General features: G+C 33.0%; 1 protein-coding gene and 1 pseudogene across 8 annotated transcripts in view; one reads left to right on the top strand and one right to left on the bottom strand.

Moving 5' to 3' along the window:
* Positions 1–16,233, top strand: part of LOC145243562 (putative phospholipid-transporting ATPase IIB) — a 392,356-nt gene that overhangs the window by 225,344 nt on the left and 150,779 nt on the right. The gene's annotated exons all lie outside the window — the stretch shown is intronic.
* LOC145284657 (U2 spliceosomal RNA) lies at positions 11,900–11,980 on the bottom strand (annotated as a pseudogene).

The raw sequence follows: 16,233 nt of genomic DNA on the forward strand, positions 1-16,233 counted from the left end.
CACCTATAACTATTATTATTTATTCTAATAGATTATTTATTTTTACTTTTACTTGCTGATATCATCTGAACACATTTTTGTACATAAGTATTCAAAATTGTTCATCTAATGATGGCTGAATGAAAAGCTAACATAAGAATCCTTTGATTATTTTTTTATCATCAACCCTTTAACTGTTTATAATATTTGAAACAGTCTATTAATTTGCTTTTGTACACTGTGGTATTTTTGATATGATTGCTACTAGCAGAAACGGCTACTAATGTGATATGTGAAAGACTATTATTAGGAGACCTGGTCACCTTTTTTTATCTTTGATTACTCCGAACATGACATATTTAATCTCCATTTTAATTCTGTTTATTGCTTTGTATGTGTCCTCTATTTCCTAACACCTTTGAAACTTTTTTTATTAGCTATTGATGTCAGTGTAGGCTTCTTACAATGTATGTATTATTGCAGATAAATCGTTAAAAAAAATTACCCAGAATATATTCAAGAACTATAAACATTATTTTGGTGTGCATGACTGGTTTAGTTGATAATCTCATTGAATTATGATATTAGTTATATGGCGTTCAAATCCAATTAGTGCTGTATCATTTTCAGACTCCAAATTATGGTTATAAAGACCAGTATATTAATTCAGTAAAAGATATTGAAACAAGTAAGATTGTGTGTAGATAAATTCAAATATGCTAATTCAGAAGTTATTAAGAAATGATTGCATCTCTGTTCATCCTTTTGTAGACATATGAATATTAATTTAGTAGAACTGTTACACATTGTATATTTTTTTAACATAATTTTGAAAGAAAATGATTTTTTTTTATTGTAATTTAAAAAAATTCTCTCTCCAATGACTTCATTTAACCTTTTATATCCAGCATAAAATTGTTGCCTAGGTTTTAAGACTGTAATTGCATTTGAGCAGATAAATCAAACTTTGACTTGGACTACCCAATTTTTATTTGTTATTATTGTACTATGTTATTTGCAATAAAGTAATATACTTTGCTACAATTTGATAAAAAAAATAACTAAGGGGAATAATTCTTAGTAAAAGAATAAGTTATTCCCCTTAGCTGATTCTTTTATTATAAAAAAAACAAGTTTTGGTTCATTTTTTTAAATTTTATTTATGTCTTGCTTCATTTCTATTAACTTAACTTAGATACAAAACATAACAATGACATGATCACAAAACATAAAAATATTTACAAAAATAAGTTTAAATGCAATGGATTCCAGACAATGCCAGATCAGCACAGCTAGTATATATTCATTATAATTTATATTTCGTACAAGGGTGCAAGTATGACACAATTAAGAGCTGAACTTCCTCTTGTTGGAAATGAAGGTGGAGTAGTTGAATGATAGTTGAAAACTAAAATCGAGGAGCAGAATTTGAATAAAATTGGAATTCACTGTACATTAATACTTTAATAAATATAAATCAATCTTTTGTTATTGCCCCCCCCTCCCCTCAACCTCAGTTTTCTTTAGGAGGGTTAACTTTTGGTGGGGTTATGAATTGAGAGGGTAAACTGATATAAACCAGTAATTCTTTGAACAAGTAGAAGCATGCCAATTGTTGTGGATTGTTGTCTGGTGAAAGACTTTGCGAATAGTAATTCTAAAGCCAGAGTCTCTAAACCATTTTGTCATCTGTAATATAAATCTCAGTTGTCTGTTAGTGTGTATGTATGTATGGGTGTATGTTTACTAAAGACTTTTGTCAGTCGTTTCCAATTGGGTCGAAACTGGTACCATTTGAAAGAGCAATGCCTTGGATAAATAATATGAAAATTAGAAAGGTTGTGGTGGTCAACTTGACCATTTCTTGCAAAAGGGGTCACTTTTCGCATTGCGATTTTTGCAAGTCACGCACGCATAGCAAACTGAAACTATGTTTAAAAACATTATTTTTCAGTGTTATGATGTTATAAGTCATTGTGACCGTGACAGCTAACATGTTAGCCAGTAATTATTTTTCCTTTCTTTTCTTCTTTTGTGTTTCAGGTTTAAACATAGCTGCCACGGCTAATTGTTTTTGGTTGCACTTGCTATTATTTTGATTGAAAGAAAAGTTGTTTTGATTCATATATATTTTTTTCTTTTTTTTTGAAGAGGGGGGGGGGATCCGGAGAATAGCTACTTCTCTTCGTATCACTTCTGCTGAAATATCTGGTGGGAAGGGGGGGGGATTCCGTTCTTTGGTGGGGGGGGGTATCGATGAAAGTGTCCAATATCCTTAGTATAGCAGCTGTGTCCAAACTGAACTTCATGTCCACCTGGGCAGCGCCAGGTATCCATAAAGAAGTAAACGTGCTGCATGGAAAACAATTAAACCTTCATATAACATTGGCAGTGAATGGTTTTCATTACTACACTGGGAGGTAAATATTTTACCTACCTTATTTCTTTTGTCTGTCTGATAAAAATTGGATCTTAATGAAAATTTAATCAGCGATATATTTTTTGGATAAAGAAGTTCCTATATCTAGGAAGTTGCAGGAAGGTTTTTTGAAAGTACCCTGCTTCCTTGCAATCTGGTTTGTGTCTCACAAAAACAATCCACCTCAACAGTTGTTTTGATGAATCAACACTCAAATATTTCAACTCTTCTAGTGAGGTATTCATGGACCTTACAGGAGGTCTCTGTTCAAATGCTTTGCTTTCAGATGCGTTGATTGGTCATGCTGCTAGTTTTTATCTTTGAATTAAACAACATCCAATAAGACTTCAATCTGAGAGCTTTGGGCGATGGGGAGTTACTTATAGTTGCTGTTACTCTCAGGTTCCATCAGAATCTCATTTATGGCTTGAATAAACTTTTGTTCTGGATATGACACAAACTTACATCCATTGGTATAAACATGCGTTTAAATTATGAATAATAAGTTAAAACAAACCACCATATATTTGACAAACTTTTACCAAATTGACTCTATTATAATATTAGATAATGTGAGAAAATTCTTTGGGCTTTTTGTGGGTGATTTTTTTTTTTTTTTCTTTTTCCTTTTGGTACCAAAGCTAACAGAGTTTCGGCCATTGTTAAAATGGCTTGTTCCCTGTTGACTGAGATATGTATCTAGTCTTGTGAAGCTCTGTGAGGTTCACCCTCCAAGGCTTTGCCTTGTCCCTTTGAGAAGAGTTTGTTTATTGCTAATTGCCTGAGGAACCCTTGCTAGGAAATGCTAACAGAGCTGCCCAGGCATTTTTTACAGACCAGCATGCTCTTCCTCTAAGCTGCTAACTTTTCAAATCTCACTTTCTGATTCTTGTGTCAGATCATCCTGCCGTGGGAAGAGGATAAATAATTCTTGACCTTTTAGTTAGAAACAAAGTGTAGTATATGTTCTGATCCTACATTTGGTCTATTCTGTCTTCTATCAGTGAAAGAGAAATCCTTCTAGATGGAGGCAATTTTAATTTTTGTTCCTATCCAGCATGACTCTTTTGGGGGAGCTGGGTTTTCTCCACATTAAATCTGACCTTGGGTATAGCTTTGCTTTTGTGGGGAGGCAATTCAAAACGAACATGAAAAAAGTTATGTTATAATAAAACAAAACAAAAATGGTTGAAATAGGATTTTCATTGTTAAACGTGCAGATTAAATGGGCGAATCTTCAGAATATCCTTTCTTGTTTACTATCAATCTGGTTCTTGTAAATTCTGTTTTGCTTTAATGGTATAAATACGATGCGATTAAACATTCTTTGAACTTATTCTACTTTTCTGCATACCACCAATCAATCAAAGTGGATTAATACATGTCGGATTAAACTAATAGTATGTGTATTTACTGTTCCTCTTTTAAGGGATTACATCATAGCTAAGGATTTGGTTGCCTGACTGGCATTAAAAATGTAAAAGAGTAAAGATAATAGAAACGGATTTAGTTAAATCTCTTATTACTGATTGTCATTGCTGACCACATTAAGTACAAGTTAACAAGGATCATCAATTGTTTGTAACTAGCAATATAAATAATGCTTTTATTTCAAAGTACTTTCTTTATTATTATTTTTACAGGCTGTAATTTAAAAATCTGTAAAACAATAACTTTTGCCTTATAACCTATGAGCTAAAACACTCAGGGTTTAATGTCCTTTTTACTTTGCTTAAACTATGATATAACCTTCTTTTTTTGCTGCTCTAACCCATTTGGATCCTCTAATAGAGTTGAAAGAAACTGAAATTTTGGAAAACTCTATGAATTAGCATCTCATAAATATGATTTAAATTTCATTAAAATCAAATATATGTATTTGAAGTTTTAAGGTTTTAACTCATGGCTTCCTTTAGGGGGAAATACATGGAGATTTGTTACATTAATTAGCACATAGAGATATAGGATTATTTCCATAGTCTTCCCTGAAAATTTTATACATATGATTTAAATGTCATCAAAAATATGCTATATTTGAAGTTTAAGTTGGTTCAGCTGAGGGTTTCCCTCTGCACCAAAGCAAACATAGTACAGGCCATTGTTAAGATGGTTTGTTCCTTGTTGACTGAGGTATGTCTGTTTCTGTGCAGTTCTAGGAGGTCCACCTTCTCAGGCTTTGCCTTCTTACTATTTGAGAAAAGGTTAGTTTATTGCTTACTGCTGCCAGGGAATACCAACAAGGCTGCCCAAGCATTTTTTTGCAAGCTAGAGTGATCTTACTGTGGGTGCTGGCTCTCCAAACCCCATTTTCCAGTCCTTGTCACAGCATCCTGCCATGGGAGGAAGATAAATATTGTGAGGTTCTGTCTCCATAGCTCCCTTAGGGGAGCACTTAGAAATTGAAGACCACTTACATTTTCTTCGTTTGAAAATTTTGCATAAATACACTTTTCTAGTTTTTATGTAGATTCTCTAACCTTTTTCTATAGGGAACACATGCACATGTGAGTTTTTATACATTTCTTATCTGAGTACTAGCAGGAAGATCTGATGTTGTCCAGGATTGAATGAGGATCAACAAATTGTCGTTGAAATCCGTGAAATCACCTATTTTTCAATCAAGTTAATTGATTGTTTTCTCTTGTTGAGGAACCACTGCGGTGCACTTGGAGGAATTTCCACCTGCCTCCTTGCAGTTACTTAGTCCACAATACATTGTTGTCTTCATTGCACTGTAGAGAACCTGTTGATTTTATAAAATTATTTTTATATAATGGCTTGAATTAAAGCTTAAAATGCAAAAGTCAAGTATTATGGTTTAATTGTGCTCTAAAAAGAAACATTCATTTTGAATGCACTCCTGTCTTTTTAAAGAACCTACTGTTGATTTTATAGGCAGTTTCTTTCTGCTTGTCAAATGCACTTGTGAAGGGTGTCTAATTGAGTCAAAATTTGACTATTAATTGATTTTCAATACTTATCGGAGGTGTTCCGATACTAAGTCTATCTAAGAATACTCCCAGACACATGAAGTACATTTGTCTGAAATTTCAAAATAATCAGTCCAGCTGTTTCAGTGTTGGTAGGAAACAAGCTTATATGGACACACACAGACACTGACAAAGTTTTATATATTAGTAGAGATTATATTTTTAATTTCTCTGAAGTATTTTCCTTTCAAAAACTCCATTGTCAAATAGTGAAGGAGGATCTGAAACCTATCAAAGATTCTAATTGGTTGAACAAGATCATGTATTAGGATTCAGAGAGAGAAGGACATATTGAAATAGTGGCAATTAAATTATGCAATTGATTAGTTGCTAGCTTGTCAATAATGATATGTCCCCCCCCCCCAAAAAAAAAATCATTTTTATCATCCTTTAATATATATATCTTTGGCTGATAGATTTGTTTTTCAATTGGTTAAGACCTCTGGTCTGCCAGACAATATTTTGGGTATAACTTTTACATTTGTATTTGGATCATTTGGACTATTCTCATCTTTGATATAATTCTCACAATGTTTTGGTTGATATAACCTCTGACCTTCAGGTGCAGCTTGTCATATAACCTCTGACCTTCAGGTGCAGCTTGTCATATAACCTCTGACCTTCAGGTGCAGCTTGTCATATAACCTCTGACTTTCTTCAGGTTTGTCTTGTAGAGAATCTTTCTGTCAAATTTGTGAATTTGTATGGAATTTCAAACAGAAATCTTCATTTGATATAAAGAGGTAACTCCTTATTCTGTTAACCATCTATATATATATATATATATATATATATATATATATATATATATAAATATATATAAAACAAAACGGCCGCGGCGTTTTTGTATGTCCAGCAAAGGCTTTTCTCTGCGGGAGGGGGGGGTACTATTTCTTAGAATTTTTTTATATACTCCCTAGATTGTAATATCTATGATTTGTGAACGTCGTCTGTAGATTTTATTTTGATCGACTTTTATAAAATTCCTGCTATTCCACCATCTCGTGTGTTTGTTTGGCTTTTTTGTATAAAAGCGAAACTGAAGCGAAGTAACAGCATGTCTTGAAAGGCAATCAGTTTTGATCACTGTGGGGAATACCCTTCATATTAGACAATTGCTATTCATTAAGACACTCCCAGAGCCCTCCCACTCCTCTCTTGGGGGGAGCTGGTTTGGGAAAAAAATATGGCGGAAAGCCGAAAAGTTTAACTGGCTTACAGCCAAACTTAAGTGCGTGATATTTCTTTGTCTGGGTGAACTCATTTACTTAACTTTCACTTTCTGCATGTCAACTTTTTGATCGCTAAATAAGAATGCTTTATAATCCTGTCCCTTCGTGGCCGAACAGTAAAATGTCACGTTTTCTTTCACTTTTTCTACCTTCGTGTCAAGGCTTCAGGTTTACGCCTGCCTGCCTACTACAACTTTCGTTTTTCTTAACCAACACCTCCAAACACCCGGATAACACCCGGCACCCCCACTAATCTATAATATAAATCTCACCTGTCTGTTTAAATGTATGTATTATTGTATGTATGTTTGCCTAAAACTTTCGACAAAGGCGACGGATTTTAACAAGATCAGTAGCGTTTTGAAGCTCGACCTTTCGGATGACAAATATCGAAAAATTGGCTAAAAACATTCCTTCACCTTCAACTGGGCACTTTTCCACAAGGAGGGGTCGCTTTTTTAGCCGATATTTTAGAAAGTCATCCTCTCTTTTTGAATGACTAGCCTTAATATAAACTTTTGCCACTACGGTTTGGCGATGGACGCAACGGTAAATTGTAATTTACAAGAATTTATTATTTGAAAGGATACTCAAAAAGAAACATTAAGACTTCCTTAATCTGTGGAGTTTCAAAGAATGCATTCTTTTCATCAGAGGAAAGATTTTAGCAAATAATTATTATTATAGCAAAGCTATGAATTTGCTGATACTAGCATAAATTGAAACTGCATTATATGAAAACTAATTGTATATGCAAAAAAAATTAATGTAAACTGTTTATGAAATGTAGAAAAAAAGAAAAAAAAAGAAAAATGCAAATGAAAGGATATGCAGTGATTAGGTTGTTCTAAAAAGGCAAATGGGTCATAAAATTCAATGCAGTTAGTTCAAGTTATTTACCCAGCTGTCCAAATTAAAAATCCCAAATGAGTGTAATCCAATTATTCTATAGAAAAAAAAAACTGTTTACAAGCGGAGGAATAAAATGTTTCAAAGTATTAAATTTTTTTTTTTAATTAGAGAATGAGTAATTGGTATAAGAAGTTTCCATAACCAGCAAAAAGTTTGAAATGATGAAGGAATCAGCTTAAAGATGCACCAGATGTATGCAGAAGTTATGTTATGACCCAGACAAAGGTTCACTGAAAATAACTGGGTTATCAGTTAAAAACAGCATACAGGATCAAAATGCTTAGGAGGTTTGACTTTCAATTCAGTGGAAGTGAAAAGGAAATGTGATTTTGGAATACTGAGAAAATGATTGAATAATACTGGCGATGATCTATATATTATATATAATATAATAGCGTGTGTTATTTTGTGTGTCACACATCTTTTTCCTTCCGAGTGACTGTCGTTTAATTGTTATGACCTTTCATTTCTTGTAATAAATAATTTTTAACAAGAATTCTTCATAAGTCTTGTTTTCGGTTTTGATTATTGCTGAAGGAACTCAAGTTATATATTTTTTTCTTTATAAGTTTTGGTTTCGGTTTCGATTCCAGCTGATGCACCCAAGTCATATAGATATATATATTTTTTTTATTTTTGAAATCACAACTTTATAATATACTAACAGGACCCATTAACTGGCGTTGCCCGGTGGTAGCCCCCCCCCCTCCCCGTGTAAAAATTTAAAATACGGCTGTTGTTTTTGTCGTTTGTCAACTCCCAAACTCCTCATGTTAAAAATGGCTTTCGGAATATACACCCCATTTTGTGCCTGGGGTGGGATTGTCACAAAATTTGCTGGGAGGTTTAGGGTATTTTTCAGGTTATGGCTCAGGCTAAAGTTCTGGGCAAGGTATTTTAGTTGACAAGACTGGAGTCATGGTGACAAAAAACTATTGAACCCTGTGTCCCTTAAAAGAAACTAAATTCCTGTAGTCACCTGTACGTTACCAAATATAAATGTAAACGCTATTTAAGAAGGTGACTGTTTACATTAAGCTGTAAAAGTAAACATTATAAACAGAACGGTTTATTTAAATAACAAACAATGGTGAATCTGTTTCTTAAACTTTAAATGGGTTAAGTTTAATCACGTTATTATTGAAAATGTAATCATGCGAAAAGCTGAAATAATAATGTTATTCCGAAAGCCATTCTTTACATAGGGAGGGTATTTAGTAAGTAATCTGTGCTTCAGCCTTACAATGCAAAAAAAAAAAATATTGTAAAACATGAATTTAATCTGAAAAAAACTAAAAATTGTGCGCTACCAAAAAATTCACAAGCACCAAGTTATGCTGGCATATGGTCGCATACTCTATCATATGCATCCGAGATCAATATCTACTTTAAAATTTGGTGCATATGCATTCTTGGTACTGCACTATTTGTAATTAGTGTTTTCAGGTTAAATTCAACTTTCACGCTATTTTTTTATTATTCAATCGTAAGGTGGAAGAATATTTACCAAAGACCATCCCCTCCCCAATGTAAAAATAATTACCCAAAATTGTATTTTGTATTTCGTGTATGTCCCTAAAAGGCTTCTTTCGCACACACTCCCGGGGTCGTTACTATCGCTTAAAACTGTTTGTATAACCCCTATATCATAATACCTAGGATTTGTGAACGCGGGTCGTCTCTAGATTTATTTACGTAGACTTTTATGAGATTCTTGCTATTTCGCTCTGTCCTCTGTTTGTCGTGCATTTTAGTATAAATACAGTGAAAAACGTTGTGTTCTCGGCTTTCGCTGCTTTCCCCCCACTTCCCACCGTCATCTGGGGGAAGTGAAAACTAAAAATAACGATCGTGCGATGACCTCATTTAGCGTCTTCCTGTCAATCAAACATCTTTTAGCTTTATAAGCTTTAACTTAACATGCTAATCTATTACTCGCACTCATGGTCGAGACTGTTAAGTAGTTGGTATTGTTTTCCACTTCCGGGTTCAATCCCTCCTCCCGACCAAACGTTTTTTTTTATTACTTCGCTTATTCTTTAGTTTACATACGCAGGTTTATTTATGCCATTTTTTTTTCGTTTTGGTTTTGTTTTTTTTTACATCGTCTTTTTTATAATATTTAAGCAGGATTATTAATTAACCCCCCTCCCCATACACACACCTACAAATACCCGGACAAGCCGGGTACCCCCCCCCCCGCTAGTATATATATATATATATATATATATATATATAAGGCAAAATGTGTGTGATCATTTTATGTATGTCTCAAAAAGGCTTTTTTTGCCGACGCTCCCGGGGGGGGGTACTATCGCTTAGAACTGTTTATATAGCCCCTAGATAATAATATCTAGGATTTGGGAACGTGGGTCGCCTCTAGATTTATTTACGTCAACTTTTATGAGATTCGCGCTATTTCGCTCTGTTCCCTGTTTGTTCTGCTTTTTAGTATAAATACAGTGAAACTAAATTCAAACGGGTCGTGTTCTTGGCTTTTGCCGAAACGTCCAGAAAGCAATCAGCTTTTGATCAATGCGGTGGAAACCTTATATCAGACAGTTGCTTTCATATGGACACCCCTATTTTTTATGGGGGCCGACATGTTGGGAACCGACATGTTGGGAAACTAAACCAAAACAAACTTGACTGCGGGATTGATATTTGACCTAATTCACTTTTTAGTTTATTCATAACCTTTTTCTTTTTTTTTTTTTTTTTTTTTTTCGCTTTCGCCTCAAGTATTCGAGTTCGAACCTCACCTCCATCAAACTTTTTTTTGTTTTTCAAACACCCGGTCACCGCCGGACCATTCGTTTTTTTTCTTTTAAATTTTAAAAAATTTTTTTAGAAGTTTTAACATTGTTTGTTCTTATAATATTTGGTAAATTTTTAGATTAGGTCCACCTCCACAATTTTCTTGTAAATGACGACTCTTAAAGATTTTCGACTATACTGAATACGGAAATCGCATTGAAATTTTGCAAAAATAAGTAGTTATCGAGATAAAAAGTTGTATCATGCATTGTATTCTTTGGCGGCAGTCTGTATTACGTGCCATAAACAAATCTACGCGCATAGCAAAGATGGCTGCCAAAGAATACAATGCATAAAACAACTTTTTATATCTTGATAACTACTTCTTTCTGCAAAATTTCAATGCGATTTCCGTATTCAGTTGGAAACCTTTAAAAGTCATTTAAAAGAAAATTGTGGAGGTGGACCTAAACTAAAAAATACTTAATATTTAAACAGGGTTATTACTTCGCTTTGTAATCATTTTACCCCCATATACACACGCCTCTAAAAACCCAAGCAACGCCGGGTACTCCCGCTAGTCTATATAAATAAAAGCGAAAATGTGTGTGTGTTTGTATGTCTGCTAAAAACTTTCGACAGACAACAAAAATTCACAAATTTGGTATTATATTGAAGCCCAACCCCCCAGACGACAAATTTCGAATTTTTGGTCCAAACGATCCACTCTAAGCGTGTCAGCTGGGCGTTTTTTTGTAGCCCCCCCCCAGTGACATTTTAACGTTAAATTCTACGTAATTTAAAAAACGCTGATTCATGTCACGTGACCAGATGTCTGCAAGCTGTAACGGCAGCTGTCAATACACAAATTTACTGTCTTCGAAGGGTAACTTGATATTAACCCAGAGTTAAATATTAATTTTCGAGTTGAAAACTTAGTGCCAACGTTATTATCGCATTTCAAAACGTACAATCCCAAATTTACACGAAAATTGAAGAGAGGAAAATAAAAATATTAGTGATTGAACTTTTTTACTGACGAGAATCGTTTACTATGTTTTAAAATGCAAACAATGCATTTCTAAATCTAAAACATTACATATAGGCGAGTATGAAGGGAAAGGGAGGAGGCATAATATGAGTTAATCAGCGTTTGTTTCACTACACCCTTATACTTACACATTTTAATATTATACGAAATGAGAGTTAATGGATTTGGTGACATCCCAGGCATAAATACTCCTTATTTTCGAGTAACGTTTGTTTCTCTACAGCTTGAGATCCCAGGTATAACCTCCCCCTTATTTTCTTAGTGGGAGGGGGGGGGGGGCGAAAGATGAAACCGCTTGAATTCTAAGACCAGATACTACACTTTGATTTTAGCCAAAAGACCAAGTAACAGCTTAATTTTCTACCGACCATTATCTTCTATTATAAAAAGATGCATGATTTATATTTATCGAATACTAAATTGAGAAGATGTCATATTCCAAAAATCACATCTGAATTAAAAACATTATTAGTTAGAAGGTTATCCTTATTTTCGAGTGACGTTTGTTTTTCTAAAGCTTGACATGCAAAGCATGACCTCCTCCTTATTTTCTTAAGGGAAGAGGTGCAATAGATGATACCACAAGAATTATACGAACAGATACTACACTTTGATCTTAGCCAAAAGGCCAAGAAAACAAAGATGCAAAATATATATTTATTGTATACTACATTGAGACAAGATGTAATGTTTCAAATATCACACAATATAATATATAAGTGACCTCCCTTGGATGTAGCTTCATTGTTGAATTCCATTAGATTAATATACAATCATTGGTGTAATATGTGAGTGACCTCCCTTGGATGTAGCTTCATTGTTAGATTCCATTAGAATAATATACAATCATTGTTACAATATGCAAGTCACCTCCCTTGGATGTAGCTTCATTGCCGAATACCATTAGATTAATATAAAATCATTGGTGTAATATGCAAGTGACCTCCCTTGGATGGAGCTTCATTGTCAAATACCTTCAGAATAGTATCCAATCATGGTTATAATATGCAAGTGACCTCCCTTGGATGTAGCTTCATTTTCGAATGCCATTAGATTGAAATACAATCATTGTCATAATATGTAAGTGACCTCTCTTGGATGTAGCTTCATTCTCGAATACCATTTGATTGATATAAAATTAATGTTATAATATGTAAGTGACCTCCCTTGGATGTAGCTTCATCGTTGAATACCATTAGATTAATATACAATCATTGTTATAATATGCAAGTGATCTCCCTTGGATGTAGCTTTCTTCTCGAATACCATTAGAATAATATACAATCATTGTCATAATATGTAAGTGAGCTCCCTTGGATATAGCTTCATTGTCGAATTCCATTAGATTAATATACAATCATTGTTACAATATGTGAGTCACCTCCTTTGGGTTAAACTTCATTGTTGAATGCAATTAGATTGATATACAATCATTGTCATAATATGTAAGTGAGCTCCCTTGGATGTAGTTTCATTGTCGAATACGATTAAATGAATATACAGTCGTTGTCATAATATGTAATTGACCTCCCTTGGATGTAGCTTCATTCTCGATTACCATTAGATTAATATACAATCATTGTTATAATATGCAAGTGACCTCCCTTGGATATGGCTTGATTGTTAGATTCCATGAGAATAATATACATTGTTACAATATTCAAGTGATCTCCCTTGGATGTAGCTTGATTATCAAATACCATTAGATTAATATACAATCATTGTTACAATAATCAAGTAACCTCCCTTGGATGTTGCTTCATTGCCGAATACCATTAGAATAATATACCATCATTGTTATAATATGCAAGTGACCTCCCTTTGATGTAGCTTCATTGTTGAATACCATTAGAATAATACAAAGTTATTGTTACAATATGCAAGTAACCTCCCTTGGCTGTAACTTCATTGTCGAATATCATTACATAAATATACGATCATTGTTATAATATGCAAGGGACCTCCCTTGGGTGTAGCTTCATTGTCGAATACTATTAGATTAATATGCAATCATTGTAATACTATGCCAGTGAACACTCTTTGATGTGGCTTCATAGCTGGATATTTGTACTAGCAGAATACCTAGCATTGCCGAGGATTGGATAAGAAAGGTGGATATATGTACTAGCAAAATACACGACGTTGCCTGGGATTGGATGAGATAGATGGGATGTTTCCTAGAGAATACCTGGGATCGGATAAGATATGTGGATATTTGTGCTAACAGAATACCCTATATAGGAAGATGGGGCGATTATGTCGTAAAATCATGAAAAATTATTGTCCAAATAAGTAACATATCCAAGAATTCTGAAAAATGATTAAATGCGAGTTATTTGATTAGTGAGTTTGTAATGAAATAAATAGCCTGACAATGTCTCAAATGTATTTTTTTGTAAGAGAAAGGGGATTATGTGGGTTAAATAATGAAAAATGATTGTTGAAATTAGTAACATATCCAAGAATTATGAAAAATGATAAAATATGAGTTATTTGATTGGTGTGTTTGTAATGACAAAAACCCAGCCAGATAATGTCTCAAAGTTATTATTTTAGGTAGAGGAAGGGGATTATGTGGGTTAAATCATGAAAAACGATTGTCAAAATTAGCAACATATCCAAGAAATATGAAAAGTGATTAAATGTTAGTTATTTGTGTTTATAATGAAATAAACAGCCCATATATAGTCTCAAGGTGATTATTTTAGTAAGAGTGGGGTCAATTATGTTCGTTACATGATAAAAAATGATCGTCAAAATTAGTAACATATCCAAGAATTATGAAAAATGAGTAAATTTGAGTTACTTTTTTGGTGTGTTCTTAATGAAATAGAAAGCCGAGATGATGTATCAAAGTTATTATTTTAGTAAGAACGGAGCTATAATTAGTTTTAAATCAAGAAAAATGATTATGGAAATTAGTAAAATATCCAAGAATTATGAAAAATGATGGCATGTGAGTTATTTGTGTTTGTAATGAAATAGACAGCCCAGACAATGTCTCAAATGTATTATTTTAGTAAGAGGTGGGCGATAATGTTGGGTAACTCATGAGACATGATTGTCGAAATAAGTAACATATCCAAGAATTATGAAAAGTTATGAAATGTAAGTTATTTTATTTGTGCATTTATAATGAAATAAACAGCCTAGAAAAAGTCTCAAAGTTATTTCTTTAGTAGGACGGAGTCAATTATGTGGGTTTAATCATGAAAAAATACTGTCGAAATTAGTAACATGTCCAGGAATTATGAAAAATGTTGATTGGTGTGTTTGTAATAAAATAACTAGCCAGATAATATCTCTAAGTTATTATTTTAGTAAGAGGAAAAGTGATTATTTGGGTTAAATCATGAAAAATGTTTGTCAAAATTAGTCACATATCCAAGAATTATGAAATATGATAAAATGTGAGGTATTTGATTGGTGTGTTTGTAATGAAATAACGAGCCAGACAATGTCACAAAGTAATTATTTTAGCAAAACAAAAGGATATCATGTGGGTTAAATTATAAAAAACGATTGTCGAAATTATCCAAGAATTAAGAAAAGTTATTAAATGTAAGTTATTAGATTTGTGTGTTTATAATGAAATGAACAGCCCATATATAGTCTTAAAGTTAAAATTTTAGTAAGAAAGGGGGGTCGATTATGTGGGTTACATCATTAAAAATGATTGTCAAAATTAGTAACGTATCCAAGAAAAGTGAAAAAGGATGAAATGTGATTGATGTGTTTGTAATGAAATTACCAGCCCAGACAATGTCTCAAATGTATTATTTTAGTAGGAGGAAGGGGATTACGCGGGTTAACACATGAAACATGATTGTCGAAATTAGTAACATATCCAAGAATTATGAAAAATGATGAAATGTTAGTTATTTGATTTGTGTGTTTGTAATGAAATAGACACCCCAGACATTGTCGCATGGTTGTTATTTTAATAAGAGAGGGGCGATTATGCGTGTTAAATCATGAAAAATGATTGTCGAAAGTAGTAACATCCAAGAATTATGAAAAATGATAAAATATAAGTTATTTGATTGGTGTGTTTATAGTGAAATAAACAGTCCAGATATTGTCTCAAAGTAAGTATTTTAGTAACAGGGGGTCGATTATGTGGGTTAAATCATAAACAATGATTTTCGAAATTAGTAACATATCCAAGAATTATGAAAATGATTAAATGTGAGTTATTTGATTGGTGTGTGCATAATGAAATAGACAGGCTAGAAGATGTATCAAAGTTGTAATTTTTGTAAGAGGAAGGGGATCGTGTCAGTTAAAGGGGGGGGGGCGATTATTTGGGTGACTTCATTAAAAATAATTGTCGAAATTAATAACATATCCAAGAATTATGAAAAATGATCAAATGTGAGTAAGTTGATAAAAAAACAGCCATACAATATCTGAAAGTTATTATTTTAGTAATAGGAGGTGGCGATAATGTGGATTAACTCATGAAAAATTGTCAAAATTAGTAACATATCCAAGAATTATGAAAAATGAAGTTTTAGTTATTTGATTGGTGTATTTATAATGAAATAAACAGCCCAGTCAATGTAGCAAATTTATGATTTTAGTAAGAATTGGGCGATTATATGTGTGCACTCATTAAATTTGATTGTTGAAATTCATAACATATCCAAGAATTATGAAAAATGATGAAATGTGAGATATTTTATTGATGTGTTTGTAATGAAATAAACAACTCAGAAATGTCTCAAAGGTATTATTTTAGTAAGAGGAGAGTGATTATGTGATTAAACTCAGAAAAAATGACTGTTGAAATTAGCAACATATCCAAAAATTATGAAAAATGATGAAATGTGAGTTATTTGATTGGTGTGTTCGTAATGAAGTAGACAGACCAGACACTGTATGGAAGTTATT

This window comes from Euprymna scolopes, chromosome 1, assembly GCF_053919585.1.
Source record: "Euprymna scolopes isolate OS-2025 chromosome 1, ASM5391958v1, whole genome shotgun sequence".
Lineage (NCBI taxonomy): Eukaryota > Metazoa > Mollusca > Cephalopoda > Sepiida > Sepiolidae > Euprymna > Euprymna scolopes.